Source organism: Theobroma umbraticum, unplaced genomic scaffold (genome assembly GCF_002168275.2).
Source record: "Theobroma umbraticum cultivar Fairchild unplaced genomic scaffold, ASM216827v3 scaffold_95.0, whole genome shotgun sequence".
NCBI classification, from domain to species: Eukaryota; Viridiplantae; Streptophyta; class Magnoliopsida; order Malvales; family Malvaceae; genus Theobroma; species Theobroma umbraticum.
In genome coordinates, this window is record NW_018397257.1 from 2940468 (window position 1) to 2959980 (window position 19513).

The following is a 19513-nucleotide window of genomic DNA, read 5'->3' on the forward strand; positions in this document are numbered from 1 at the left end:
TTCCTAAATATTTTACTTAGAGAAGTTAATAGCAATTTAATTCCTAGAGAAGTTAATAGCAATTTAATTCCTCGTAATTAGATAGAATTTTGGAAGATCTGTGTATCTGAATGATTTATGGAATAGATTGATTTAGTGCATAACATTAATCTAGACGTTATGGTATGTGTCATAAAAATAAATTGTCCACATATATAAATATCTACTTGTCCTTGGTTCTCAATTATTTGCTATGATTCAGTGCTGTTCTCTGTATAAATAGGGGCATCCGAGACTAGCAACCTCTTGCAACACTACTGTCTTCTACTGGAAAAGCAACCCCAAAAAAGGAACAGTGGCAGATGGCTAGAATTCTTCTCATCTTAGCCTCCAAATTCATCATTTTATCCATTCTCTCTTCCTCTGGCCTCATCCAATGTAGCAGAGAAGATGATCATGACTTTGTGAGCATCCTAGATCGGAAGCTACTCGGCCTAAAGGAAGAAAAGCTAAGTCGCTTTCGCATCTATTGGCACGACATTGTTAGTGGTCGTAACGCTACATCTATCCAAGTGGTGCAACCCCCCAACGGATCGGCAACTGGGTTCGGCATAATTAGTATGATCGATGATCCATTAACCGAGGGGCCTAAGTTGAGCTCAAAAATGGTTGGAAGGGCACAAGGGTTCTACGCACTCTCGTCACAAGAAGAGATAGGCCTGTTGATGTCCATGAACTTTGCTTTTACTGTAGGAAAATACAACGGTAGCACCATTACAGTGCTGGGGAGAAACACAGTCTTATCCAAGGTGAGAGAGATGCCGGTGATCGGAGGCAGCGGCCTTTTCCGATTTGCCAGAGGTTATGTTCAGGCAAGAACTCATACATTCAATCTGAAGACAGGAGATGCCATAATCCAGTACACCTGCTATGTGCTGCATTATTGAATATTTGACCCATTTACTTCCAACTATATTAATTTCTTCTATGTTGGTGCATGCTTGCTTTCATTGTGTTGGCCACTTTCAATTATTTTTTAGGTGGGTGGGGTGGTTTATGCTACTTCTTACAATGTAATAATTACTATACTTTGATTTGAAGGGTGGAGATGATGCCTGTCTATATATGTACCATGTGGAATTACTCTAAAGAAGTTTATGCGATATGGACTGCAATTGCTAATCAATTTACATAAGATCAGTGGATGAAACCAATTTAGAGACAGGAAGGACAGTGGCAAGATTGCACTAGGTGGAGGGAGTTGGGTATTCTTTTCCTTTTGCCTTAAGGACTAGAACAAAAGAGAAGGCCCAGTCCCAACTTCGTTGAGGTCCTTTGGTAAAAGCAAATTTTTATTTTGATACTTTATATTACTAAAGTTAGAAAAGTTAAAGTCATATGACTTTCATTATTTAATTAATATGTAAATGATCAAGGCAAGTCATACTTTGGGTAGGTTTTATTTTTTGATATTTCTTGCGAATCTGGAAACAAGGATTTACGTCCCTCTTTTTATGTTATTTATTTTATTAATTAATAAAATTTTAATAGAGTAATTGGACCTGTGATAATTTCCAACATAAAAAAAAAACTTCAAATGTAATAAATACTTGTATTACTTTCATCTTATTTTTATTTTATTTACAATTGCATGTAAAATCAATTTACTCATACGTAAATTTACTGAGTTTAACAATTTACTTATTCTAGCTAATCGACACATTAAATATAAGAAATGAACTACTCGCTTTTCTAACTTCTATGCAGTTAATATTTTTCAAAAGCATTCTCATTTAAGTAATATTCAATTAATCTTGCTTCAAGATTCTATTGGCATCTATTACTAATCTATATATATAGATAATTTTTTTGAATAATTTTAAAAATTTGTAACAACTTAATTACATCAATTTTATAATTCTTGTTAACCACTCTCCACGGTGAGTTTGGAGAATTAAAAGCTCAGATAAATCTCTTGATTATTGCTGCAGGTAATAGTAGTGCAAACTTAAGAGATTGAGGGAAAAGGGCCAAAGTACCAAAGCCTAAGTGATACGAAGGGGCTAGAGATGCAAAAGAGCTGAAGAACTTCCTTTTCATATTGAACAATACTTTTGAGTTATGCACAAAGAGTTGAAGAAAGACAAGGTAACGATAGCCATGATGTATCTTGTCGAGGATTCGAAGTTATGGTGGCATTCCAAATTTGTTGATGGCGAATAACACATCAATACTTGGGTGGATCTTAAGTGAGAACTGAAGAATAAGTTTTTCATTAAGAATGTACAGTACATGGCTTGGTGAACGTTGTGAGAGTAGATATAAATTGAGTCAGTAAGGGAATTTGTGAGACCCTAATGTTGGATATTAGGGACATGATCAACAAAGATAAGCTGTTCTATTTTCTCGAGGGTTTGAAATCATGGTTGAGGATGGAGTTCCAGCAACCAAAGGTGTAAGATGTAACGAACTACGCTCCTTCGCCTAAGTATACGATAGTTCGTGCTTCACTTAAGTGGATGCTTCCACATAAGTCAGCCAATACTTAGTTGTATCTGTTCCAACATTAATAATAACAACAAATCAGATCAAAAGAACTCACATCAAAATTAAAAAGGCATATTGAATCCATATATGCAACCACTTAGTCATAAAAAGGAAAAAAGTTTTATTAATATGATATTGATTACAAAGGGATCGAGATATACCATCATCGGTCCATAAAGGCAGCCTTCGATGATTCGCTACAAATATACCTTTACTAGTGAGGCTGTCCATCAATCCATCGACTACTCACCCCTTATAAAGAGTTAACAATTTTTGTACAGGTATTCTACCAATAACAATTACAACGCTTGAAATAAGGACATTCATTTCCTAAAAGGTCTTCCCCCTTAAAAACTTAACAAGTATTTGTGAAAGTGTCACCACGAGCTGTTACATTATTTGAAAGAGGGATAGTTCCCTTACAGTTACAAAAAGACTCAATCTCATAGATAGCTCTACCTTATCATAGTCTAGTACAAGGTTGGCTCATGACATCCTCCCTCACTCAATCTATCAATGTCCTCGTTGACTTGTTGGCTTCAAACTTTTCAATTTTTTTCTGAAAGGAGCAGAGGTTTACTCCCTTCTCCCAAGTGATCTCCTCTGCCCCCAAACGTTCCCATTTCACCAAGTACTCTTGTGTCGTTAGTCAGTTAATAGTCATTGTCCTCCCTACCAAAATCTCCTCCACTTAGCGCTGTGATGGTGGCTTGGTGCTGATGGCGGCTCTTGTGGCTAGAGTCTTGCTTGCATCTACTAGATCTACATGGAATGGCTTCAGATTACTTATATGAAACAAGAGATGTACCTTCATCCACTTGAGTGGATCAATCCTATAGAAAGTCCTTCCCACCTTGGCTACCATCGGTATTAGACCTTTATACTTTTGTACTAATTTTCAATCTCTTTTCCTTAAGAATTGAAGTTGCTCGAGTATCAATTTCACTAACACCAAACCTCCCACGTTGAATTGTTGCTCTCTTCGACCTTTATCTGCCCACTCCTTCATCTGGCTATATGCTTTTTCTAGATAAGCTTTGGCGATTTTAGTGTTTCTTTAGGAAAGTTAAACACCCGTGGACTCTTCTTAGTATACAACTCCACTAAAGTATGAGGAATCTAGGTTGTTATCTGGTAACGACCTCAAAAGGGGTTTTATTGGTGGTTGAGCTCTTTTGAGAGTTGAAACATAGTTGTGCCACATCCAGTAGGTTAGGCTAATTCTTCTGGTTCACTTGTACAAAATGTTGTAGAAATTTTTCCAATAATCCATTAAAGCGTTCTGTTTGACTATTTGTTTGTGGATGATAACTAGAGGAGACATTGAGTTCTGAACCCAATAGCTTGAATAGTTCTCTCTAGAAAAAGCCAGTAAACCTCAGATTTTTATCACTGATAATGCTCTTCGGAACAGCCTAATATTTTACCACATGTTTCAAAACTATGCGAGTCATTTTTTCTATAGAACCAAACTTTTGTACCGAGATGAATGTTGCATACTTGAAAAATCAGTCCGCCACTAATAAGATTGCTATCATATCTCCCACTTTAGGAAGCCCTGCAATAAAATCTAAAGAAATACTTTCCAAAGGTTTCATTAGCACTAGTAGAAGTTCGAGCATTTTTGTCGATCTCTACTTGTCTACTTTGTCTTGCTGGCAAATGAGACATGTCTTCGTATAATCCATCACATCCTACCGCATATGAGGCCAATAGTAACTTTGTTTCAATAGTGCCATCGTTCGCTGCTTGCTTGGATGTCCTACCCAAGGAGTGTCGTGACATTCTTGCATTAATTTCCACCTAAGCTGTCCTGTTCTTGAAACAAATATGCGAGGTCCCTTCGTTAGTAAGAGTCTATTTTCCACTCAAAAGTGTTTTGACTTTTTGCTCTCTACTAACTTTTTAATGGCCATTGCTTGGGGGTCTCGATGCAAATTTTTCTCAATTAGATTATGGATGTTTGTGGTCACTTTACTTGCTGTCATTGGTGCGATCACGTTTAGAGCTACAAATTCAACCTTCCTACCAAGGGCGTCTGCTACACGATTCGATTTTTAAGCTTTATGCTTAAAGGAGAAATCAAACTTGTCTAGGAATTCTAGCCATCTCGCCTGCTTAGCTGTAAGCTTTGGCTGTGTGAAAAAGTGACTCACGACTATAATGTTAATCTTAACCATGAATGGTGATCCTAGCAAGTAGTGTCGCCAAGCCCATAGATAATGAATCACTGCAAGTAGTTATTTTTCTTGTGCCGTGTATCTCCTTTAAACTTTATTCAACTTTCAACTTTCAAATGCCACAAGGTGTCCTTCTTGTGGCAACACTTCTCCAAAGGCAAAGTCTGATGCATCTGTCTGCACTTCGAAAGGCCTTCCAATATCAAAAAATGATAACATAAGATCAGTCATCATTGTGTCCTTCAGATAGTCAAAAGCTTCTTGGCACGGTTGTGCCCAGTTCCATATTTGTCCTTTCTTCAACAATTTTGTCAGTGTTACCTTTCTTTTTGAATATCCTTCCATAAATCTCCGATAATAGTTGGCTATCCCTAAGAAAGAACAAAGTTTTGTTATATTCTTAGGGTTGCCCATTCTTTGATAGCCTTGACCTTCTACATGTCCATTCGGATGTGCCCTTGTTCAATTATGTGACCAAGAAAATGGATTCTAGCTTGCATGAATGCATATTTTTACCTTTTTACATACAACTGGGGGTTACATAGCCTTCGGAAGACCTACCGCAAGTGCCCTTGATGTTTTTTTAAGGTCGAGCTATTCACCACAATATCATCTCAGTAGATCACCACAAATTTGTCTAGATAATCATGAAACACTTGGTTAATTAGTGTGCAAAAGGTTGCAGGAGCATTGGTTAGTTCAAAAGGCATAGCACGAAATTCAAAAGCACCATATGGCGTTACACAGGTGGTTTTTAGCTCATCCCACTCGGCCATTCTCACTTGATGGTAACCTAATCTCAAATCTAGTTTAGAGGGATAAGATATTTATTCCTAATTGTGACTTTATTTAAAGCTCGATAATCCACGTATAATTGTATACTCCCATTTTGATTTTTCTAAAAAAATATTAAGGCACCAAAAAGTGCTTTTGATGGTCCAATGAATCTGGTTTGGATCAGCTCGTCTAATTGTTTTCTTATCTCTGCCAACTTTGGGGGAGCCATCTTATATGGCCTTTTTGTAAAGGGCTTGACTCTTGGATGTAATTTTATCTTCTGATCAATGGCCTGTCGAGGCAGTAGAACTCTTGATAGTTGTTCTGTCATCATACCTTAAAATTCTTCCAAAACCAGTTTCACCTTCTTGGGTATTAGGTGTATGCTATCTTCACCTTTGTAAATGGGCATGGCCACATAAGAGGGCTCCCCTTTCTTGATCCCTTTTTAAACTGTATAGTTGAAATCATCTTATTCTAGTTTTTAGGTAAGATGGTAGCCGGTACCACACGTGGTCATTTTTCAAAAAACATTAAACAACTTGTAGCAGGGAAAGGGATTGCTTGAGCTTTCATTATATAATCCAAGCCTAAGACAAAATCCAAATCATCTATAGTGGCTACAGTAAAGTTTACCTTCCTTTCTTAAAAGCCAATCTTAATCTTTACGTCTTTAGCATTTCCTATTATAGCTGAAGTTGGCAAGTTAACTATTTTCATTTGTCCAAGATCCTTCTCAACTTTAAAACTACACCTTTTGGCCTCTCTCGAGATGATGAAAGTGTTTGAGGCCCCCATATCGAGCATGGTTTTGGTACTTTTCTCATTAAGCAACACATCAACATACATTAAACATCGTTGGGGCTCTTTTTCCATCTTTTCTAGTTAAGCTTGCAAGGTGCTAAGGAAACAAATAGAACCTATTCGTGCTGGCTCTTCCTGGACTTCTTCGACTGTGGTGTGGGGTGGAGGTGTCTTAACATTGGTAGTACATATCACACTGAGAGTTGCTCGATGAGGACAATCAGTTGCTCGATGAGGACAATCAGTTACTCGATGAGGTTCTTTGCATAGAAAATAAGATATCGACGATCGTGACTTGAAGTTCCATAACTTGTTTGTCTTCGGTTAGGGTGAATCTGTAACAAGTGGTCTCCTATCACCCCCTCCACTTGAAGGTCTGCTTACTCTCAAAAATTTTACCCCACTATTTGACCTAGAGCTACTGGTCCTGGATAGAGGATTTTTTTTTTGTTGGAGTTTTCACTATAATTGGGAAAGTGCTCAGCAGCTGCCATTTCTGAAGCCACATCTTGTACCTTCTGTCACTGTAACTCTATCCTTACCTATGGTTTCAAACTCTTGAGAAAATAAAATAGTCTATCTTTTTTAGTCATATCCTTGATATCTAATGTTAGAGTAGAGAAGTTCCTCATGAACTCTCGTACTGATCTTGTTTAAGACAACTTATGTAGCTTTCATCGTGCCATATACTCCACATTCTCAAGAAAAAAATGATTTTTCAATTGTTGCTTTAGATTCGTCCAAGTGTTGATACGGCACTCACTATCGATAAATTTGGAATAAAACCACAACTTTTCATCCTTCGTAAGATACATCAAGTCCACCGTCATTTTGTCTTCTTTCGACTTAGTGCGCATAGCTCAAAAAATTGTTCCATATGAAAAAAAAAAGTTTTCAAACTCCTTAGCATCTTGAACCCCTTCGTATCACTTGGGTTCCAACACTTTGGCCTTTTTGCCTTGATCTCCGAAACTTCCACTAGCATTTCTTGCAGCAACAACTAAAAGATTTACTTGAGCTTTCAATTCTCTAATCTCACCTTGGAGAGTGCTTAATGCATCCCTAATCTCATCACTCAGGGTATTAATCATCTCGAATAGTTTTTGCTGGATTGTCTCAATTTCATCTATTCGTTCACATGGAACCATTTGAGCTTTTATTGTGACCATTACGGCCTCTAGCTCATTAATCCTTTAATGGTTCTCCGGTGCACTTCGCATATTCATCATTTTTACATTTTAAATCAGCATGTCTCAACTTGGCTCTGATACCAACTGTCACAAACTACGCTTTTTCGCTCAAGTATGCGATAGTTCGTGTGGTACTTGAGTGGATGCTCCCACACAAGTCAGCCAATACTTGATTGTATCTATTCCAACATTAATAATAACAACAAATTAGCCTAAAAGAACTCGCATCAGAATTAAAAAGGCATACCGAATGCCATATATGCAACCACTTAGTCACAAAAAGAAGAAATATTTTATTAATATAAAATTGATTACAAAAGAGCCGAGATACGCTATTGTCGAGCCATAGGGGTAGCCATATATGATTTGCTACAAACATACCTTTACCAGTGAATCAGCCTAGCAGTCCGCTAATTACTCATCCCCTATAAAGAGTTTGCGAGATTTTATAAGTATTTTACCAATAACCATTGCAACACTTGAAATAAAGACATTTCTTTCCTAAAAGGTCTTCCATCTTAAAGACTTAATAAGTATTTGCGAAAGTGTCACCACAAGCCGTTATATTGTTTGAAAGAGGGACAATTCCTTTCTAGGTCCAAAAAAACTCAATCTCAAAGACAACTATACCCTATTATAGTCTAGTATAAGGTTGGCTCATGACACAGGACATGACTTTAGTGATGTGGCTATTGAATGTCTTACTGATTATTGTGATAACTTAAATAAAAGGAAAGACCCTCTATCAAGAAAAAGTAGCTTGAGCTTTAACAATGGGGGTAAAATTTTCAAAAGTTAGCAAACCCTTGAGTAGGGGAGGAAAAAGGAGACCACCTATTAAAGGCACACCTTAATTAAGAATAACTAAGTCGTGGGGTTTTAAATCTTGAGCCCAATATCTTGTTTTCTATGCAATAAACCTCATTGACTAGTTGATTATCCATATTGAGCAGCTTTTAATGCGATATGTATGGCTAACATGGAAACACCTCGACCCCAAACCCCAATTGAAAAAGTCAACGAGGAGCTAATGCGAATGGATTTAATTTGGTTCCCTAGTGCCTTACAAACACAACTAGAAAAGATGAAGAAAAAGTCTCAATGAGGTCTCATGTATGTGGATGTGTTCTTAAATGATAAAAAGACCAAAGCCATGCTCTACACGAGGGTGCCTTTGATAACTTCATCACCTTAGAAGAAGAAAAGAAATGCACTTTTAAGGTTGAGAAAGACTTCAAGCAAATGAAAGTAGTCACCTCACCAACCTCAGCTATTATGAGGAACTCTAAAGATGAGAAGATTAAGATTGTTTGTTGAGAAGGGAACATATCGATGACTATTGCCATTATATATGACTTTGATTTTGTTCCAGGCTTAGATTTTATGATGAAAATATAGGCCATCCCATTCCCTGCTACTAGTTGCTTAATGTTTTTAAGGGAATAACCATGTATTATACCAATTACAATTTTACCTAAGAGTGGGAAGAAGATCATATCAACTATCCATTTAAGAAGGAGATTAAAAAGGGAAAGCCTTTTTATGTGGCCATGCCCATTTACAAAGGTGAAGATAGCAAAAATTCGATACTTGTTGGAGTAAAGTTGATTTTGGAAGAATTTCAAGATATGATGCCAGAACAGCTACTTAGGGTCCTACCACCTTGACAAGCGGTTAATCATTAAATAGAATTGCTTTAGGGAGTTAAGCCACCTACAAAAGGACCATACAAGATGGCTCCAAACAAAGCTAGTTGAGTTAAGGATGTTAGGAATGTGTGAGCTCAATAATAATGAGGAAAATATCCAAGAGGGGGGTAGGGAATTGGATTTCAAAAAAAAAACTTTCTAACAAATCAAACTTTGAAGCTTGATGACAAGTTTTTCAAATTTGTTTTCTTTTTAAAACAAACCAAAAGAAATGAACAAAAAAGTTGAAAACAAATTTCAAAACTCTTCAAATTAAAATATGCAAACATATTTAAAAGGATTTGGGAAGTAAGTGAAAGAATAAGGTCAAAAACAAATATTCAAAATATTTGAATAGTGAATTGAAAAATAGATTTGAAAACAATAAATGTAAATCTCTTCACAATAAAGTGAAAACACACAAGTATAAACATGAGAGTGAATGAGTTGTAAGTTTCAAAAATTTCTTCAAATTAAAAACCATAAGTTTGAGAAGAAAGAAAATTCTCAAAACTTGCTGTCACTTTAGAACATGTCAAAAACAATTTAGAAATCAATTGAGAAAGTAAGTTGAAAACAAATTCTAAAAAGCTCTTTAAAGTCAAGTGCATAAATCAAAATGTAAAGTAAATCAAAGAATAAAGCAAGGTAAGTGTAGATTTTCAAAGCTTTTCAAACTAAAGTAAAATGCGTAAGTATTTCAAAGTAAATTAAAGGTGATTTGAAAAGTGAGTTGGAAGAAGACGTAAATTCAAAAACAAATGTTCAAGTCTCTTCATAACCAAGTAAAATGCATAAGTAAGAAGAAATGAAGAGTAAAGAAAAAATGCATAAGTTTTCGAGTAAGGAGAAGAGAGAAAAGACATAATTCATTCATAGAGGTTCAGTTCTCTCCATATGCACTTACATCCTCTCCCTTGGCTCATTAAGGAGTTTGTAATCCATTATGTAAAATACTTTTTCAAGGCTCAAGTATAACCTTTTACAACAATGCCTTCTCATGAGAGCAAGTATAACCCCTTGCCTTGTCAAAGATTAGGCGTAACCTTTTGCCTTTTCAATGATTAAGTGTAACCTTTTACCTTTTCAAGGATTCGACGTAACCATTTGTCTTTTCAAGGATTAGGCATAACCTCTTTACAACACTACCTTTTAAGGTCTTTGGTATAACTTTTCTTTCTTACAAGGTCAAAGTAATGATGCCTTTAGAAAGTGGGTTTTGCTTAAATCAATGATTGGAAGGAAACTTGATATCAATTGTGCATTTCAACACTCAAGCATAAGTGAGAGACATTAAAGCACATTTGGTGTCAGAAAGATATTACTGTTAAGAGAGAACACCAATTTATAGAATTCTCACCACAACTTGCTGTTGAAGATACCAAGTGCTAATGACACCGATCTTGATAAGCTTCCTTTTAATAAATTGCAAGCTTAATGCAAATTGTTAGGGGGGTTCCTAAACATGTCCAAGGCATTGTTAGTTATCAAGTATCATTCCTAATCATCTTCAAGCATTAATAAACATTCTTCAATTTTCATCAAGAATAATCATTAAGCATCATCAAGCACTATTAACCAAGCAATTTAAAAAGAATTCTCCAAGTCATACAAGAATGATAATTCAAGAAGAATTTTCACAATAAGTGCATATTATCAAATATCAAAGAAATATGATCATCAACTATTTGTAACAAGCATTTTTCTAAAGCAAGAATTTCAAGAAATATTCTTCAAATATTTATAAAATTATGAATTCAAAGAGAATGTTCACATCAAGAGAAGCATCATTATCAATGAAGTTTTGCCAAAGCATTTAGCACTTGTTGCAGCCGTGTAAGAAAAATATTATGATAAAGTAAGCACAAACATGATTACAAAAGAAATTTTTGGCTCTCTTCATTAATCATGATTTCAATCTGTTCCATGAAATGCAAGCATAATTTTACCCTTCCTAATATATGACATATACCAAAAATTATGCAATCATTGAAGTTTAAGGCATATGCTATTTCTCAATAATCTTTATAATTCAAGAGTAATACTAATTGTTACGGATGATAAAACACTCAACTCATGAATATATTTAAAGCAAACATCCAATCATTAAAGAATACCAATTGTTAAGATTCAAGAAAAAGGCATTCAATTGGTAACCTATAAGCTCAAGTTGGATGCACACAATGTCTTTAGATCATGTAGACATTCAAGCTTATGGAAGACAGAGTCAACATTTAAAGGCACATTCAAAAGATTTTTCAACTATGTCAACACTTAATATAATTCATGATCAAATTTGACAATCAAATCCATATTCAAAACTATAATTCAAGTCAAGTTTTAGATTTCAATCTTTAAAGTCAAGCAAGATTAAATCTCATGTAAGTATGTGACTTGACCAAAATAATAAATGAACTAAAAATATATTTCATAAAGTTCAAGGAGCTCATCATAATCAATTTCACATGCACAATCAAGGAGTTACTCTTGAAATAATCATTCAAGTATAAACATTAAATATATTTCACGAATTATTCCTAGACTAAGTATTTCAGCTTTACAATTCTTCAAAAATGATTTTTTTTTTGTAAGCACATGAGAATCATCAAGATCAACAAATTCGAGCATTTATGAACAATTTTCCATTTTTCAATTTAAGCACAAGAGAATTTAATGCAATGTACAAGAAGTTGCAATTTCAAGAGCATGTATTTTCACTACTGAAATGAGAATGTTCATAATGCATGTTGCCAAGGTACAAGGATTCCAAAACTTGGATTCTGTAAGTACTAATTGGATTTTAAATTCTACCATATTTGAAATATCATTTTGCATGTGCATATCTTAGGATTTTTCAAAGATTTGTGGGATTACTTTTATTGCTTCTGTTCATAGGTATCAGTTGTTAAAATGCTTAATTGAAGAATTATATCCGTAATGCGTTTAACCAATCAAGATCATCAAAGTAAAAGAATTAATAAATCAATTTCCATTAAAAAGAACAAAACGATTTTGTAAGAAAATCATTTGATAAGGATTCAATTTTTCTTTTCAAACTTTGTTCTTGACACATATAAGATTTGAGTTGAACTACTTTGTGCAAATAATGAGCTCAATATCCATTCAAGCTTGCAAACAATCATACACATCCAATAAAAACAAGTTAAGAGTATTTTCATCATGCAACAAACTTGTTCATAAATCATTATAAGTTCAAGGAAGACAACCATTTCTCATAAAAGCTTTTAAAAAATACTAATTCAAGTAGTCAAGTCATGTCAAGTTCATTATTAACCAATTTAAACTATTCAAGTAAGTCCTAGATTTTAAATCAAAATTGTTCAAATGGTCACTTTATCATAGATACAAGGAAATAAAAGAATCAACTTTGAAAGCTCAATCTTTGTTTAGATTACTAGAATGGATGACAATACAACTCATCAATTATGCACATATGTCCTCACATTTATCAAATCTTTCATGTTCAGGATTATGGTAAAAAATCATTTATCTTCAAAAACAAATGTATGAAATCAATTTCACAAAACATGAGAAGATTTATCAAAATAATTTTCACAATCAAGCAAAAACCAATATAACTCAAGAAAATGATGATATATTCAAGATCAAATTTGAATGTATAGTTTTAGTCTCATAGGCTCATTCTCTCTTCAAGTTATACAATTTATAACATTTGTCACATTTAAATTAATTTTGCATAATCAAGATTTATCAATAAATTTTAAAAAAGTTATGCACTTAATATTCAAACAAGAATAATCAACCAAAGAACTTTAAATTAAAGGCAAACAACTTAAGAAATCAAGCTAAAACAATCAATCTCAAGAAATCAAGCAAAGTTCTTAAAATTAAAAGTACAAAGAGATTTTTGTAATAAAATTCACCTATTTTCATTTTGTGTGTTGAGAGAACTTTCAATCTTCAATAGCCTGTTCCTTCTTGTTCTAGCACACTTGCTTCCTATCTATTTTTGGTCTTGTTGCAGAAAATTGCTATAATGAAGTTCATTGCCATGTCTTGGAACTAACAAAGATCTTTGCTCAAAGTTCGTTAAACCATCACACTTGAGACAAAAGCTCTTATACTAATTTTTCAAAATATGTTAATTCAATAATAATGAGAAAAATATCCAAGAAAGGGGGAAAAGTGAATTAGATTTCCAACAAAAAATCTTTCTAACAAATCGAACTTTAAAGCTTGATGACAAGTTTTTCAAATTTGTTTTCTCTTTGAAACAAACTAAAAGAAATGAACAAACAAGTTGAAAACAAATTTTTAGAACTCCTCAAAAAAAAAAAATGCAAACATATCAAAAAGGATTTGAGAAGTGAGTAAAAGAATAAATTTAGAAATAGATATTCAAATCCTTTGAAGAGTGAATTGAAAAATGGATTTGAAAATAATAAATTTAAATCTTTTCACAATAAAGTGAAAACACACAAGTATAAAAGTGAGAAGTGAATAAGTTGTACATTTCAAAAATTTCTTTAAAGTAAGAAGCATAAGTTTTAGAAGACGAAAAATTCTCAAAACTTGCTTTAGCTTAGAACATGTCAAAACAATTTGGAAATCAAATGAGCAAGTACGTTGAAAATGGATTCTACAAAACTCTTCAAAATGAAGTGCATAAAACAAAAGTATAAAGTAACTTCAAAAGTGAATCAAAGAATAAAGCAAGTTAAGTGCATATTCTCAAAGTTGTTCAAACCACAGTAAAATGCATAAGTATTTCCAAGTAAATCAAAGGTGATTTGAAGAATGAGTTAAAGAAAATATAAGTTCAAAAAAAGATGTTCAAGTTTCTTTAAATCCACGTAAAATGCACAAGTAAGAAGTAGTAAAGAGTAAAGAGAAAATGCACAAGTTTAAGAGCAAGGAGAAGAGAGAAAAAACACAAATCATTTATAGAGGTTCGACCCTTTTCATAGGTGTCTACATCCTCTCCTTTCATTCACCAAAGAGTTTGTAATCCATTATGGAAAATACTTTTTCAAGGCTCAAGTATAACCTTCACAACAATGCCTTTTCACAAGAACAAACATAACCCATACAATTCATTTTCATGAAAGTAAGCATAACCCCTTGCCTTTTCAAGGATCAGGCATAACCTTTTATCTTTTCGAGGATCATACATAACCTATTGTCTTTTGAAGGATTAGGTGTAACCTCTTTACAACACTGCCTTTTGAAAGCTTAGACATAATCCTTTTTTCTTACAAGGTTAAAACAATGATACCTCTAAAATGTGGGTTTTGCTTAGTAATTACAATGGAGAAAGAGTTTGAAAAAGCTAAATACCATTACAAAAGATATGGGTGAAAGCACAAGGAATTTAAAGCTCAAAGGTAGCTCATGAGCTCTTTGGAAAAATATAAATGGCTTGCTCTAGCTTGGTTTTTCTCTCTTTTTCCTCTTCTTCTTCAACTCATTTTATCCTTGATCAAAATGATCTTTTTCTCATCTCTTCTTTCTTTTAAAATGTGTTGAAGAAGTCCTTTTTATATGTGGAAAAACTTTATAGTTGTTACGGATGATTTGGTGGAGAAACTAGCAATTTTTCTTATCTTTTTCTAGTCTAAACGGCTACTTTTGGAGTTTAAGAATCAATTCTTTACTATTTAGACATCAATTCTTTTTGGTCTAGAGCTTTTGCTTTCAAAGAATCGATTCTTCATTCTTGAGACATTAGGTTTTTTCTCTTGAGAATTGATATCGGTTCTTTTGGCTTCAAGAATCAACATTTACCTTTCCAAGAATTGGTTCTTTGTGCACCTAGACGTGCAACAATCGACTTTTTGACTATTGGGAATCGATTTTTGAGCTTTCAAAAGCTTGTATACATATTCCATCTTGCAAGAATTGATGTTTCCTCTTCAACAATTGATTCCTTGTTTGTTGGATTATCCACACAAGTGCATGTATCATTAAACAAGCAATATAGTGAAAACTAGAATGTCGATCCTACAGAGAATTCAATTAATTCCTACTATTAACTATTAAAATTAACATACCCTAATCTTATTCAAATAATCAAATTTTAATTATTAAAAAGCAAAATTAAATATAACAAACTAAAACTAAAACTAAAACTAATCTAACACTAATTAGTAAATTTGTTTTAAAAACTTAATCAACTACCAGACCTAAGATTATGATATCTTCAATATTTTGTATGAATATTGTATCTCTCTCTTAACTTACTTTAATGGATTATGTTGCTAACCTAGAGTCTTAAATTATTTATAAATCTCTGTCAAGTTTCTCATAAAAATATCTCTCCCAATTAACTTACAATATGTCTATGCAAATGAAATTGAAGAAAGATTCAATAAGCTCATGCTTTAATCTTGGCTATATATGGCTTATAGGTATATATCTACCCTATATGCAAATCAAACCACCTAATCAACTAAGTGCATTTGATCATATGCTATTCTATTCAAAGTCTACCCTAAATCTCCTTCGTCAAGGTTTAACATAGGTTTCCTATTCAATCTAATTCGTGATTAGGCAATTAGAAGTATTAAAAACAGAATAGAATAAACAATTTAAAACCATCAAATATAAGAAAAAGAGAGGCAAATAATTCAGAATACGTATTGAGCTCAATCATAATCTTAGATAACTAAATTAGTACCCCATAACATCACAAATCATCATCAAATAAAGTTTAAACATTGAAACCAAACCAAAAAAATAATAATAACAACAAAAAGAGTAAAAGAACTCCAAGAGTTAAAATCTTCATCTCCAATTCTTCTTGAATCCTTCAATTTCTTTTTAGCTTCAGTGAGACTTTTCTTTAATGATTTTGTGTCTGAATCTTAGCTCTAAATCTTATGTTTCATTCTTCTAAAAGTCTTCTAAAAAGTTACTTTTCTAAGACTTTGAAGTTAGGCCAAGTTAGGTGAAGAAAGAAATCAATTCTAACAAGGATTTCCTTATTAGACTATGTGAGTCACACCATACCTCCACCAAGGCCGCAACCTCAACCATGTAATTTACAAATATTGTGATTTAATTTTTCTCCCCAGGACTACTGTATTGTTTTGACTTCAAGGATTTTGACCACTTTTCAAGTAAAACTGGGCGAAGTGGTGAACATGAAAGTTATAACTTTTTATTCTAATGGTCTAAGAATTACTTCATTTGGAGTTTTGTATAGAACGATATAGTCAAAATACCAAGATATATGTAGTGGAAGTTCTATCTCATAATATCTTTCCTTCCATTAAAATTCCTTCTTCTATAAACATCTACAAAAGAATAAATAAATCAATAACAACTTATCTTAGGCACATAACCATAAATTTAAACACAATATTAATTAAGATTAAATTGACTCAACTAATTAACTAACTAAAAATAATTAAATAAAACCAAATTATTTTCTATGCATTACTACAAAAACTAAGTCAATTTATTATCAAAATTAAGACCAAATAACTTTATATCATAAAGTTATCATTCTTTTTGCTTGAACTTGAGATTTAAAGTGTATAAAAGTATTTTCTTTCACAAAACAACTTTAAAAACAAGTTGAAATGTTAATCAAGCAAGGAAACATGAAAACACATCAAAAGCATTTGAGGATCACTTAAGCTTTAAAGATCACTCAAGTTGTTCAAGGATCACTTAGACAGGAAATTTTGATAACTTTTGTCATGTCTAAACTTTAATCATTTTGAAGCTATTAAAGCTAACAAAGGAAACAATTAGACAAGTTGATCTAAGTGGGATTCATTCGACTTTTGAAAGCACCTTTTAGAGCCTTGGTACTTTTCCAAAAGAAGTAAGATAAGAGTTTGCAGTTATGTGTGGACTACCGAGCTCTGAATAAAGTCACAATAAGGAATAAATATCTAATTCTCCTTATAATAGATCTATTTGACTTATTAAGTCATGCAAAGTACTTTTTTAAATTAAATCTAAAAGTTGGCTACCATCAAGTAAGAGTGGCCTATGGAGATGAATAAAAAACCACCTATATAATACGATATAGTGTGTTTGAATTTCTTGTTATGCCTTTTGGACTAACCAATGCTCCTGTCACTTTTTGTACATTGATGAATAATTTTTTTCATGATTATCTGGATAAGTTTGTGCTAATCTGCTTGGATGACATTGTGTTGTACAATTCTACCTTAGAAAAACATCAAAGGCACTTACAGTAAGTTTTCCAAAGGTTACGAGACAACTAGTTATATGTGAAGAGAGAGTGCACATTTGTCCAAACCCAAATTCAATTCCTAGGCCATATAATTGAGCAAGGTCACATTTGAATGGATATGTAAAAGGTGAAGGCCATTAAAAAGTGGGCAACTCCTAAGAATACGACTGAACTTTGCTCATTTTTAGGACTAGCCCATTATTATCGAAGATTTGCGAAAAGATAATTAAAAAGAATACTTATAGAGTTACTTAAAAAAGGATAGAAGTGGTTCTAGAACCTCAATGACAACAAGCTTTTGAATGTTTAAAAAAAGTGATGACGATGGACCTTATCTTGACACTCCTAAAATATTGAAAGGTATTTTGAACTACAAGCAGATGCGTCAAACTTTGTTCTTAAAGGGGCATTATAATAAAAAAGACATCTAGTAACATTTGAAAATCAAAAACTGAATGAAGCAAAGAGGAAATACACAATGCAGGAAAAGACTCTTAGTTGTAATTCATTGCTTACAAGCGAGGCAGCATTATTTATGAATGTCCTAATTGGTGGTAAAGATAGATAATACCATAGTTAGTCACTTCCTCACTCAACCAAAGCTGACAGCTAAACAAATGAGATGGCAAGAGTTCTAAGCCAAGTTTGATCTCTACTTCGAACATAAGTCATAAAAGGCTAACGAAGTGACATATGCCTTTAGTAGAAAAGCTATATTTGTAGCTCTCAGAGTAATTTCTCTGATTACAACAAGCAGAGTAACTAGGGATATCCGCAACCTTGTTAAAGAGAATTTAAAATGAGATCCTTAAACCATTACCATCATGAAATTAGTGAAAAGTAGGATGTCCAAGCACTTTTAGGTAAAAAATGGACTCCTACTAACAAAATGGCCACAGATATTTGTTCCAAGAGCTAAAAAGTTGAGACAAAAGTTAGTATGAGAATGTTATGACACTCTATGGGTAAGACATCCAAGTTGGTAGTGCATTATGGCATTACTAAAACAAGGGTTACTATAGGCCCCATATAAAGTAGAATGGGATGGATTATACCAAGATGTATCTTATTTTCCAACAACACAAGCGAAGAGATAGAAATCGGTAAGAATGCTTGAATCGCTACTAGTACTAATCAAACCATGGGAAAAGTTTTCTCTTAACTTCATAATATGGCTCTTTAAAGTGGGAGATATGACAACAATATTGGTAATAGTGGATCATTTTTCAAAGTAAGCTACATTTATCCCAATACAAAAGTTTGGCTCTATGAAAGAAACAGCTTATATGGTTTTCAGATATGTGATAAAATGCTAGGGCATTCCTAAGAACATTATCAATGATAGAGATCCAAAGGTTACTGGTTTCATTTAGAAAGAGCCTTTCAAGTTATTAGGGTCAAAACTCAACATCTACTTCAATTACCACCTAGAGACAAATGGTCAAATAGAACACTTCAAAGGACTATTGGAGGAATATATATGCCACTTTGTACAAGCAAACCAAAGGAATTAGCCTAATCTACTAGATTTGGCTCAAATACGTGTCAATTTAAGAAAAAGCTCTGCCACAAACAAAACTTTCTTTCTAAGTGGTCATTGGGCAACAACCTAGACTTCCTCACACTTTAATGGATTTCTATAACAGAAGAATTCTCGAGCCTTTATCTTTGCTAAAGAGTGGAGAAAGAACATTAAAATTGCTTGAGCCTATCTAGATAAAGTTTCCAACTACACGAAAAAATGGGTAGACAAAGATCGAAGAAAGCAACACTTTAAGGTGGGAGGCCTTATGTTAGTGAAATTGGTACCTAAATCGCTCAGATTCTTAAGCAAAGGAAATAAATAACTTGTGTAGAAGTATGAAGGCCTAGTATCGATTACGACTAAGGTAGGGAAGACCTCCTATAAGATTGATCCGCCTAAATGGATGAAGGTGCATCTAGTGTTTCATGTCAACAACTTGAAGTCATACCATGCAGATCTAATAAATACAAGTAGATGTCAAGCCACGAGAACCACTATCACGACACCAAGTATAGAAGATTCTTATTGAGAAAACCATCATAATCAATCGACGGCTAACATAGAAGTACTTGGTAAAACGGGAAAGTTTGGGCACAAATGAAATCACTTGGGAAAATGAAGCCAACCTTCAT

At 33.5% G+C, this 19513-nt stretch overlaps 1 pseudogene; it reads left to right on the forward strand.

The window, feature by feature from the left end:
• Positions 1-275: 275 nt before the first annotated feature.
• LOC110412033 (dirigent protein 22 pseudogene) lies at positions 276-1161 on the forward strand (annotated as a pseudogene).
• The last annotated feature ends 18352 nt before the right edge of the window (positions 1162-19513 follow it).